The sequence below is a fragment of the Cyprinodon variegatus genome, unplaced genomic scaffold, assembly GCF_000732505.1.
Source record: "Cyprinodon variegatus isolate N-32 unplaced genomic scaffold, C_variegatus-1.0 Scaffold143, whole genome shotgun sequence".
NCBI lineage: Eukaryota > Metazoa > Chordata > Actinopteri > Cyprinodontiformes > Cyprinodontidae > Cyprinodon > Cyprinodon variegatus.
This window is the reverse complement of record NW_015150596.1, coordinates 297,451-309,162: the sequence shown is the minus strand read 5'-3', so window position 1 is coordinate 309,162 and position 11,712 is coordinate 297,451.

Sequence of the window (11,712 nt, the reverse complement as noted above, 5' to 3'; positions counted from 1 at the left end):
TGATCTCTTCAAATATGTCACTATTCTGTTTCTTGCTACACAGAAAAAACAACAACAATGGTGGACGATAATGAGGAGAGCAGTATTTTTTTAACCATCTTGAAAAGATTTAGGTTTTAAGGTTTGGAACGATCGCCAGATGCGCTCCAGCACTACCATCCATGTTTTCTTCCGTAAACACAGAGCACGCTGGCCTGTGATGGCATTGTGTCCTCCACTGCATATATTTTGAAATGTAAACGGAAATGCAAAAAAAAATTGCATTTCACAAAAAAATCGGAATTGAGCATCAAGGCCTGCAGTGTGAAATTAGCCTAAGTGGCATGGGTCGCATTTGAAAAAAAAATCGGACTTCTGTTTTTTGGACTGCCATCAAAAGATCAGATCCAGGTCTCATATGGGCCAAAAAATCGGATCTGGGTCACTTCAGACTGCAGGGTGAACGTAGCCTCAGTGTCCTTTTGGGAGACTTTGGTTAAAAAATATCAGATCCTGTCATGTGCTTAGGTGTTAGATGGAACTTTCCAGAATTCTATTTGAATACATGTTGGCATTCAGTCAGAGAGCAAAGGAGAAACAGTGAAACGGAAATGGAAAAAAGGTGACACTGGTCAGTCACCATAATCCTAGTGATTGATGGTAGTGTTGCAATGATCTCTATCAAAATGCAGCTGTCTATAAGGATATTCCCCACACAACTCCTAGTAATTGCGATGACATGCAGATGAACAGAGAGAAAGTAAAAATGTAATTTCTGAGAAGTCCTCTGTCCTTGTCTGATTAATTCTCTCCACTAAGTCTACCGACATTTCCTAATGGGTTTTCATTTTTTTTCCCAAACTCTTTCCATATTTGAACATAGATTAAACACAGCTCCAACAGATGTTCAGAGCTAGGACTTTTGTGATATAAGCTAAATCTGCTTTTAACTTCTACATAGCTTTCTCCCTGAGCTGTCTGTTGAGCTCCTCATTTGACACCAATGTCGAATGCACACCTAAGCTATTTGCAGAACAGATTAAACTCACATGGAGTCGGTGTTTACAAATGAAGTGACTTCTAAAGGCCCAAATTAAATATATTTCATGTAAGGGTGCATAAAAAGGGGTTTGAACATAATCACGGGCCACATGTATCTGATCTTTATTTATAAAAACTTTGAAAAAAAGAAACACCTATCCATTTCTAGATCTGTTGGCTACAATGATAAACAACTTCTTCAACCATATTTGTACTTTTTTGAAAAAGGTTTGCAAACATTTTTGATTTGCCCCACATTTTTAGGTAGGTATACTACTCTCTTATTCTCCATCACAATGTGGGATCTATTTCCATCATATCCCAGAACCATCAAGCACAAAAGCAGCCTTTTCACATCTTCCCTCTTATATATTTGCAAGTAAGGATGAGGAACAGGATTATTCAGCTGGTTGCAGCGGATAACTTCTACATGGCTCTATGAATCCCCAAAGCTTTTTAGGTGCACCATTTGTGGCCAGTGACATACAGGCCATGCGTACACACACGCAAATGAAAGCTTAGGAGGGAAAAAAAGAAAAATATTTATTGTAAAAGGACTTGGGATATGTTTTTTGTACAGTCATCATGTAAATGTTCTTGTATTTTACGAACAAATTATTCGTACAACAAAATAATTTTCAAATAAGGAAAAAGGAAAAAACAACATGCTAATAAACATTTTTTTTAATAACACCAAAAAAGAAAAACTTGAGTACAACTATTAGCTTAACGTGCACCAATCACATATTCAAAAATGTTACAATTCTATCTTAGAAATCCTAAAGGAATTTGGGAAAAATAGTAAAATTAATGGTTGTACTACATTAGTGAGCAAAGAAAGCAATAAGAAGTTGGTGAGGGAATGAATGAATGGACGCAGCATTTAGACATAAAATTTGGAAAAATATTTCTCCATACTTTAGCTTTCTTTTTCATACCTATCAGTATCTGAAAACACTAAAACTTGTCCTCAATTTCTAAAAACTGTGTACTTATTCCACTAATTAAAAATAACACCAAATTCTTGTCTTACCCTGTCAACCCATTCATTATTTTGAATGTTTGACAGTTTAATTTTTTTTTTTTTCTGTATCGGTTTAAGCAAACCAACTGCAGACATCTTTCACAGTCACCAGCTGTTTTTCATCTGCTTGTTGCTACTGGAAATGATGGCACTTACACCCCAAGGGTCCTTTTTCAGCCTTGATGGAGCTAGCTATCTATTCTGAGCCCCTTGGCTGTTTATACCTCACCTAAAAGCATGGCCAAAATCTGTCAGTGTGGCCACTATCTCACTGTGGTCTCGTCTGTGTGACTGGCTCCAGGGAAAGAAAGCAAGGGCAATAGTGGTTTTGGGTGATATTTATGATTTCAAGTTTCACCCCCATCCCTTGATCTCCATGAGTCCTATGGTTGAGTGATAATGGAACAAAGCTTTGGTTTAATCATCTATGTGTGTCACATGTCCAACCCCCTCCCTGCCTCCAATGTAAATCATCTGCGTCACACTAACTGGAGCACATAGTCACTATGGCCCTTGGTTCTGTCTTGCCAGTGCCAGCTCTGAATCCAATGCCTGTCCAGGGGGAGGGAAGACAGGGCACAGAGGGCTTTGCTTAGATCTTCTCTTCCTGCCCCCGAAGCTTGACGAGTTCCTGCTTTGCATGGCTGCCCTGTCTGAGGATGTTTACTCTTAATTGAGCTGCTCACTCATCCTCTGGCCCCCAGGGGACACCTCTGTGTCACTTCCAATGATTAACCTAAATTTCATCCGTTGTGCAGGACTGCTGCCAGATCTGGTAAGGCCACAAATTATGTGTTGAGACATGAACAATAAAAGAGCAAGGAAGAGGAAAGGAGACGGAGTAAGCGGCAGGGAATGGCACAGTTTGATAAGTGAAGCATAGTAAATCCACCCATCAATATTCACATATGCACATAGAAAAGGACAGATGAGGAGGGAGATTATTAGGTAAAAGGCACAATTTTCATGCCTCAGCAAAAGCCTTGCTGCACTGATGTCACACAGTTGGTCAAGTGCATTTAAAAATGGCCTCTTGTAAGGCTGACTTCCATTAAATTGCGCTGGTGCAGACCAATTTAGGCTTTTTAGCTCTGGCCTAGCTCCAGAGGGAAACACGTCCGTAATGCATGGAGCTTTCTGAGTTTGTCGAAGGCTAGGTTGCTCATTTCCACCCTTCAGTAAGTAGCAAGAGATCAAAGGCAGTGAGTGAAGAGCTGTTCTGTTCAGTTGTACATCGAGCCAATCAGACCTTCCACTTATTGGCACTCACAGAAGCAGTATAAATCACGTCAAATAGCATTGACCAGAGCCTTAGTCATGAACAGCAGCTCACAACAACACATGGATTTGCTGTTGTCTTTGATCAATGTGAACTTATTTAAAAGCTTAGAAAGAACCCATGTTTTTCCCTTTTTACAGAGTTCAAGAATTTTGACAGTTTTTTCATGTTTAAATTCACACTTACTTTTTCATGTCTTTTCTCATTTGTCTACACCCCCCCCCCCCACAAGGCACTCATGAAGAAGTGATAGACATAGGGAGTTTGTGGGCCAGCAACCATGAAATAAATATGGATGGTCATGAGCGAAGATCATCTGTTTTGCCATCTGCTTGCATGAGAGCATGGATGTAATGACTGTAGTTTTGCCCAGCCTAGTTGTGCCCAGGGTCGCGGGAAAGATGCATGATAAAGTATGCATGCTCCCACCACGCGGACACAAGTAAGTGCACACTGTTAGTCATATGCACAAGCTTATATCCTACACCGCCCTCTCCCCTACGGATATTTTGACACTTGTGCCGTGCCTTGCCCTTTTCACAGTGTCTTGCCCTTTGTCAAAGTATAACAAAAACTTCAATGTGTTATGTTGGATTTTTTTTGTGAAAATCAGCAAATTAATAGGATATAAACGTGAAGTGGAAAAAAAAGATAGAAGGTTTTCTAATATTTTACCAAAAAATATCTGAAAAGTGTGCCATCTGTTTGAAGTTGGTTGGATTTAAAACCAAGTCAAATAATTTAATGCACTTGGTTTGACAATGCCTCCTCAAAAGGGATGCCCCGTTTTTCCTACTTTAGCTGTAAAACCTTGTTCTATTCAGATGAAACAACAAAATACCTTTTTTAGCCTGCATGCAAAACATACAAAAACACCGTGATCTTCCTTGTGAAAATTGTGACAGTGTACCTACCATATAGCATCATGCATACAGGGACAGAAAAAGCTTCTCAGAGTTGATGCACTGATGAAAAAAGGCTAATTACATGAAAATTTACGAAGAACATTGGTTATCCATTGTTAATCCTGAAGAGCTCTGAGGGTGACTAAATTATTCCCACAAAAAAGGCATTTCTTTTAAAACAGCTCACCCTGGAATCAAAATGTGAAAATATTATATCTACTATCTACTTAGTCTATTTTAGCATATTTTTGTTCTGTTGCGTCGGCAATCTTTCTGATTTGTGGATTGGTTTTCCCTGATTCTTCAGAGGACTTGAGTTCTGATGATGACACTATGTTTTATTTGTAATTTTGAAATTGAATTAAATGGTTTTCTATCTAAGGAAAACCAGTTAATTGCATCGACTCATAGTCTCTTCAGCAATCCCACACTGAGCAGACATGTAGCGACAGGCTCTAACTGAGACTGGTTCTGCTGGAGGTTTCTTCCTGTTAAAAGGGACAACCTCCAGGAGAATCAAGGGTCAATTTGAGTGGCCATCTGCCGAGACTGACTGGAGTTAAAAAAGATAGAAGCAGAAATAGAAAAGATACAAAAGGTAACTGTCAACCAACTCTACAGACGGCCCCGTCCTGGAAACTCACAGCCAGCCAGATGAACTCCAAGCCACTTACCATATCAGAGGACAAAAGAGAGCACATACAGTTAGTCATAGAAAGAGAAACAGGAATACACTGAAAAACAGGTCAAGCTCCAACAGCTGATATTTTTCTCCAGGATGGTGTCACTGCCAAACAGGCACAGACAGAATTGAGGGTACTATGATAAGAAAAAACAGAGAGAGCATAAGGTTAATGGTTGACCTAGCAAATACTGCAGAAAGGGAGAATAGAGAAAGAATGAAGCAGAATAATGAAAAGGGGTCCCTATGTCTTCCTGAAGTCTAAGCCTATAGCGGCATAACTATAGAGATTGCTCAGGATAACCCGAGTCCCTCTAACTACAAGCTTTATCAAAAAGGAAAGTTTTAAGCCTAGCCATACAAGTAGACAGGGTGTTTGAGTCACAGATTACAACTGGTAGTTGTTTCCACAGGAGAGGAGCTTGATAAGTAGGAGATCCATCTCCAATTCAATCAAGAATTTCTAGGAACCACTAGAAAACCTGCAGATTGAGGGCAAAGCGCTCTGTTAGGAAAATAAGGAATAATCAGATTGCTGATATAAGACAGAGCAAGACTGTTTAAGGCTTTATATGTGTGAAGAAGAATTTTTAATTCTGTTCTGGATTTAACAGGAAGCAAATGCAGAGGAGCTAGGACAGGAGAGTTATGATCTCTCTTTTTAACTTTCATCAGAATTGGCTGCACCATTTTGAAAAGCTAAAGGCAAATTGAAGTTAAAAGCTAAAGGCTTTTAATTACAGTTTGTGGACTTCCTGATAAAGAATTGCAATTGCCCAGCCTTGAAGTAACAAATGCATGGACTAGTGCTCAGCATCAAGATATTTTTTTAATTTTGGAAATATTATGGAGAAAAAAAGAAGGAAATTCTAGAAATCTTTTTGATATTGGATTTACCTGACAGGTCCTTGGGGCTTCACAATGGTGCAGCAAGAAGGTTGGGGGGTTCGATTCCCGGCCCTAGGTCTTTCTGCATGGAGTTTGCATGTTTTCCCTGTGCATGGGTGGGTTCTCTCTGGGTACTCCGGCTTCCTCCCACAATACAAAAACATGACTGTTAGGTTAATTGGCTTCTCTAAATTTTCCTTATGCCTGAATGTTTGTTTGATCTGTTTGTTTCGGTGTTGCCCTGCAATAGACTGGTAACCTGTCCAGGGTGTACCCCTCCTCTCACCTATTGACAGCTAGACCTATGCACCAGATAGGCATAAGCGTGATGGACGGATGACAGCTCCTTATTCACAATAATTACTTTATTATCGGAGATCAATTCAACTTTTTCCTTCAATAATTTTTGATATCCATTTTCCATTCTCCATAACGATGATGGGGCTGGTGCAATTATTACTCTCATACGTTTTATTTTTGTGTGATTGAAAACCATATAATTTCCTTTTTCTTCTTGGATGCAAAACCCTTAAGAAGGAATACATCAATGTACAGCCTGAACTAGAACAATACACGTTTACCTAAAGAATTAGAATGGCTGATTTAAAGCCTAGACCTAACTCTAGTAGGGATTCTGTGGTAATGCAAATGTATGTTTTCTCAACTACTGACAGAGTTGGAATCGGATCTCAAAGAAGAATGCATATTCAATATTAAAATTTAGTAGAAACTTAAACCCCAATTGCTTACATCCATACCTGTAATAAAGTGATTAAAGTGATTCTTCAATGATTTTTTACTGAAGAAAAAGGATTTGTATTTAATTTCTCCTACACTTCAGATTAATAACCCCTGTTTGTTACTCTGTCACATATTATTAACGAAACACTTCATCCTTATGTTTGTAAGATGACAAAATGTTAAAATACTCAAACTCTATTGATACTTTGTATGTTGCTGTGAATACCCAAAGTCACACAGACACAACAGCGGCTTCCCCTCCGTAGTCAGGTAAAAAGTCTGGGCTGCTGCGTGTTAGTTGCTTATTCTGCAAGCATCTGGCCCACAGTGGCCATTAGAAATGACAGGTTGACAATTGGCAGACAGGATTGGTGTTGGTGATTGTTCAGCTGGCAGTGTCCTGCCATGTGACAGTCTGTTAGTATCCCTACATGAAGGACAGCATGGGACTTGTATAAGCAACACTCTGGGCATTGAAGAGAATAAAATATATATTTATAAAAAAAAAAAAGCTGCAGCAACCCACCAGCAACTCCTCTGCCACCCGTCCTCTCTGCTCCCCAAGCAGACAATCCTCTTTTTTCCTTGGATGGCTTCGTCGCTCAAGGCTGGTAATACTATGAGTGTATGTTTACGAAAAAAAACGAGAGGAGGAAAAAAACAGGCTGTTGAATTAAACATATTCCTTATGGAGGGTGACACAGTAGGAGCTCTCAGAATCAATCTTGACGCTTGGATGGAATCATGGAGCGCAGAGAAAATGGCAAACATTGCTGTGGCTCAATGGCCTGATGCTCTCATAAATATGTTTTTATGGCCATGAATGAGTGGGGGCACAAAGATGTTTGGTGCTCATAAAGGTATGTGTGTGAGGCTGTACAGGATAATGCTTTACTCGGGAGGTTATAGAGCATTTCTAATTCAGTTAGCTAATATAATACAGAAATCAATAGAAGGTCGATCATGGTTGTGCATGTTATAAACCCTAAATCAAATCTATGCAAGAGGGCAATCTTATTGATAAAAAATGTCTTGTCGTTCAGTGTCTTTACTTGTAGACGAGGGTTTTACTAGTTACTGAATCAACCAGTTAACAACGAAAATTTCAAAAGCGACAAATTCTGGATGAAATACTTATACTCTCATCACATTTTTTTTTTATGTCACGCTAACAATCTTCAATGGGTGTCAATGGGAAATAAAGTAAAAAATAGGATGCTTAGTAGAATATTTGTAAAAGGATGAAGAGAGGGATGGGGGGGTGGGGTGGGGGGGTGATTGGTGGTGATCTGAATGAGAAAACTGATCAATTGCTGGAAAATAGAGGGAAAGGATTCAGTATATTCATGGCTTTGAACATTTGTTTTGCTTTGCCTACATGGCCCAAAAGCTGCCGGATGTTTTAGCAGATTTCATTGAAATCTGTTAGAAAAACAAAAAAGATAGCTCACTTGCATGAACAAAGTCACAAAACAGGAGTAGCCTATTAAAGCATTTTACTTCTTACTATTAAGTAGTATTTCTGTTGTTTGTTTTAATGCTCTGCTCCTAAGTTCCTTGCTTCCTTTTGTCTGATTAGGAAAATCACTGTGTTCTCTTTGGTAAAATGAAGAAAAAAACCAGAGCAGAGCAAAACAACAAAACAGCCATTCAGCTGTGATGTTTTTCTCCCTCATTCAGTTTGAAGCTTCACCAACTGGCACGCTGTGTGCTCCATTTTTTTTTTCATGTTGCCCTGGCATTTAAACTGCATTGGAGACACACTTTGAAATGTGTGGCTCGCAATAAAAGAGAAAAAAGTTATATCTATCTTAACTGATACTTTATGATTATGAAAAACAAAACTATGTTCTTAGATTGTGTCATTCAGGGATTAATGTTGACCCATGAAACTTATTTATCTCCTGTTTTATTGAAGCTTAGGGAGTTGCATAGACAGCAAAAGGTGACTTTTGATACCAGCAGACTTATGTGAAGGGAATCCCATTTCTCTTTCATCCCCACTGGTTCTGATGATTCACTGCACCGTGATAGAAAAAAAAAAAACTACAACAATAAAACACTTGTATCATGTGTTATATAGAGGCAAAATCGAAAAATAAAGACATTGTGGCATTCAGATTTAAAAATAGAAATGAAAATTTTTGCAGGTAAGTTACAGATGTCAAAGATTTATTACTTTTGATTGAGATGACTGTGGCAACCAGTGTGTGGAAATCAAACATTCAGCTTCCCAGAAATGTAGAACATTACTCAAGACAAATTTAAAATAAGATTTTGTCACACTGAACTACTGTATAATTAATGGCCTGTTGATTTTTTTTTAGTAGTTCAGTAAGCAGTCATAGCAACATGGTCTGTCTATTAAGGCCCGTAGCCATACATATCAATTAAAAGTTAATTGAAAGAAAAAATAAATGTACAGGCAGGCACTACTACATCTTTTAGAAGACTGAGAAAAATCTCTGTTGAATAAAGACAAAAAGTGGAAAAACACTGAATTCCAGTTGTGTGAAGGTCTCAATGTCATGATCTTGGATATGATGATGGGCCAAATTACTCATTTCATTCACTTGCCTATCTCCGCCCAGTTCTCATTACCGTTCATCTGATCCACCTGCTTCAGCCTCTATATAACCAGCCTTCAACCAGTCATCAGTGCCAGATTATTTGAACCTTTGGTGAGAGTTCTCTAGTGAAACCGAGTGTTTCTAATTGCCTGATCGTGACCTGTTCTGCCTCTGTACCTCTGAGCCTGCCTGTCCCCGTTCTGATCTGTTTGCCTGACCTGTCCCCAGACTCCTGCTAGATTCTGCCTGTGTCCCAAACCTGGAACTGATTTCCGACACCATCTTGGATTTCCCTTCAGTACCACTTCAGATCTCTGATCTCCTAGCACTTGTCTTCACCATCTAAATTACTCTCTCTTTCTTTTTTCAGTTCGGTTCTGCTCTCCTGCCTGTTTTCCGATGCCCGGGACTTCAGCGTCTGGGAACTTAAATTAAAGGTCTATGGCGTCAGTATTCTGTCAAAAGTCCACACACAAAATGAATACACCTACGAGCAGCTTTACTTCATACAGATGGCCATAAACTACTCCTCATGTGCATCTTTAGCATGTGACGTGTGCAAATAGAGAACCAAGGGGCTACAATATATCACAAATAAGTGCTTTTTCCTTCTCTGCGCACGTGTGGTTTGACATGCTGATATCCATGCACTAGGCTCCCTGGTCCTTGGTGTGGAACTGTTTCCGCGCACTTTGAAGGCATTACCCACCGGACAAAGTAACCTGCCTATGATTAGCTATTTTTCAGGAAATCCTGTATCTTCAGTTGTGACGCATAAAATATTGGGCTATTTGACCCGATTTTTTTTCTGTAAATGTCCTATAACCCTTTCTAACAGACACCCTACAGCAAATCAGAAACCTGCATTCATTCAGATTATTTTATATCTAATTATGACTTTGCTTACCAACTTAGCTTGCAGTTGCTTTGCTTTTAAGAAGAAGATTACAACATTAAGAGTTGGGATTTTCTAAAAGTAGCCAATCACAGGCAGGTTTCTTTTTCAGTCATTAATGCCTTAAAAGTGACAAAAGCTGACATGAATACAAAGAAACAGGTCCATATATGAGGACGAGGGAGGCTGTGCACACATGAATATCAAACCACACATGCGCAGAGAAGGATCATGCACTCGTGTGTGTTATATATATACATATATATATATATATATTTGCACATGTAACATTTTAAACATGACCATGAGTGAGTAAGGTAATGAGTGCCTGTATGAAGTAAAGCTGCTCGAGGTGTAATGTGTGGACTTTTGACTAGGTACTGATGCCATGAGATTCTCTGCTCACTTTTATTCAGATGTTGATTTTTTATTAGGACTTGGCTATTTCCTTGTATTAAATGTTCAACCATTATGCTGTGAACAGCATGCTTCTTTAACAGTAACGTTTTGTGACTTCATTCTAAGATAGTCAGAGACAATTCAGGAAACTTCCAAGCTATGGCCCGATGGTTATATAGAATACAACGTAACATTTCTGTATTAAAAATTTGTCCTTAGTTTTTTTAACTGGGGCAATCAGATTTTCAGATTTCTTGGGAAACAAAGTTATGGAATAACATTGTCATGGAATAATGTTTAGCCATGATTATCTCCAATAACAAGAAACACTTTTAACTCCTAACAGTCCTAAGAATCTATGTAATATAAAATTGTGACCTTATTGATTTGAATAACTGAAGCGAGTGAAATTTGATAACATTCTACTTTATTTAAATGTAGATGTAATTTAGCTTTAATCCCCACCCCCCCAAAAATGGGAAAAAAACGGGTCAAATCTTTGGTTAAAGCCATGTTCCTCTTTCTACACAGAGCTAGAAATGGTTGAAATCTGACCCAAAATGTTGCAGGGAAACTGGAATTAAGTTCAGCTGGATGTCACCCCTCTCTCTCCAAATACCCAGCACTTTCCCACCAGCACTCTGACATCTTTGTGGGTCATATCACAGAATCCCTTTCATGAAGGGTGGCGGGTTTCAACGTCAGAAACTGTAATATCTCCTCCCAAAACCCTTCCCTCTGCCTCTTCCCCTTCCACCGATAACAACTAATCCTTGCCTCGCATTAAACTGTGACCAAGATCAATTAAAACCCAGCCTCACCCCGATAGCAATCTCCCTGCACTGCAGCCACTGGTGAGAGGAGACTGTGTGTGTATGTATATGTGTGTGTACAGCCTGAATGTGGTTGCCAAGCCACAGGGAAAGCCTGCCATTGATTTTCATCGCCTCTTACCAGAGATGAAAGACAATAAAAAAACAATAACAGTGATGATCACAGCACTGCCAGCCATGGATGCATATAATAATTATCCACATCCGAATTAGTATTCCTTTCTTTGCTTAATTATTTTGATTTGGCACTGGCTTAACTATTGTTATGAACTCCGTAATGAAAGTGAATAAACCTAAGTATTTCTTTGTGGGTCTATATCCCTACTCATTTTCTTATTGCTCATTTAAAACGAGTCCAATGAAGATCTCACTTGTAGGGTTTATGTTCATTTTCTCATGAAATGTCTTTTCCGGACTAAAATTCATCGGCTGGTGTCAGGAATGGCATATGGCGGGCAAAGACTGTTGATGGATGA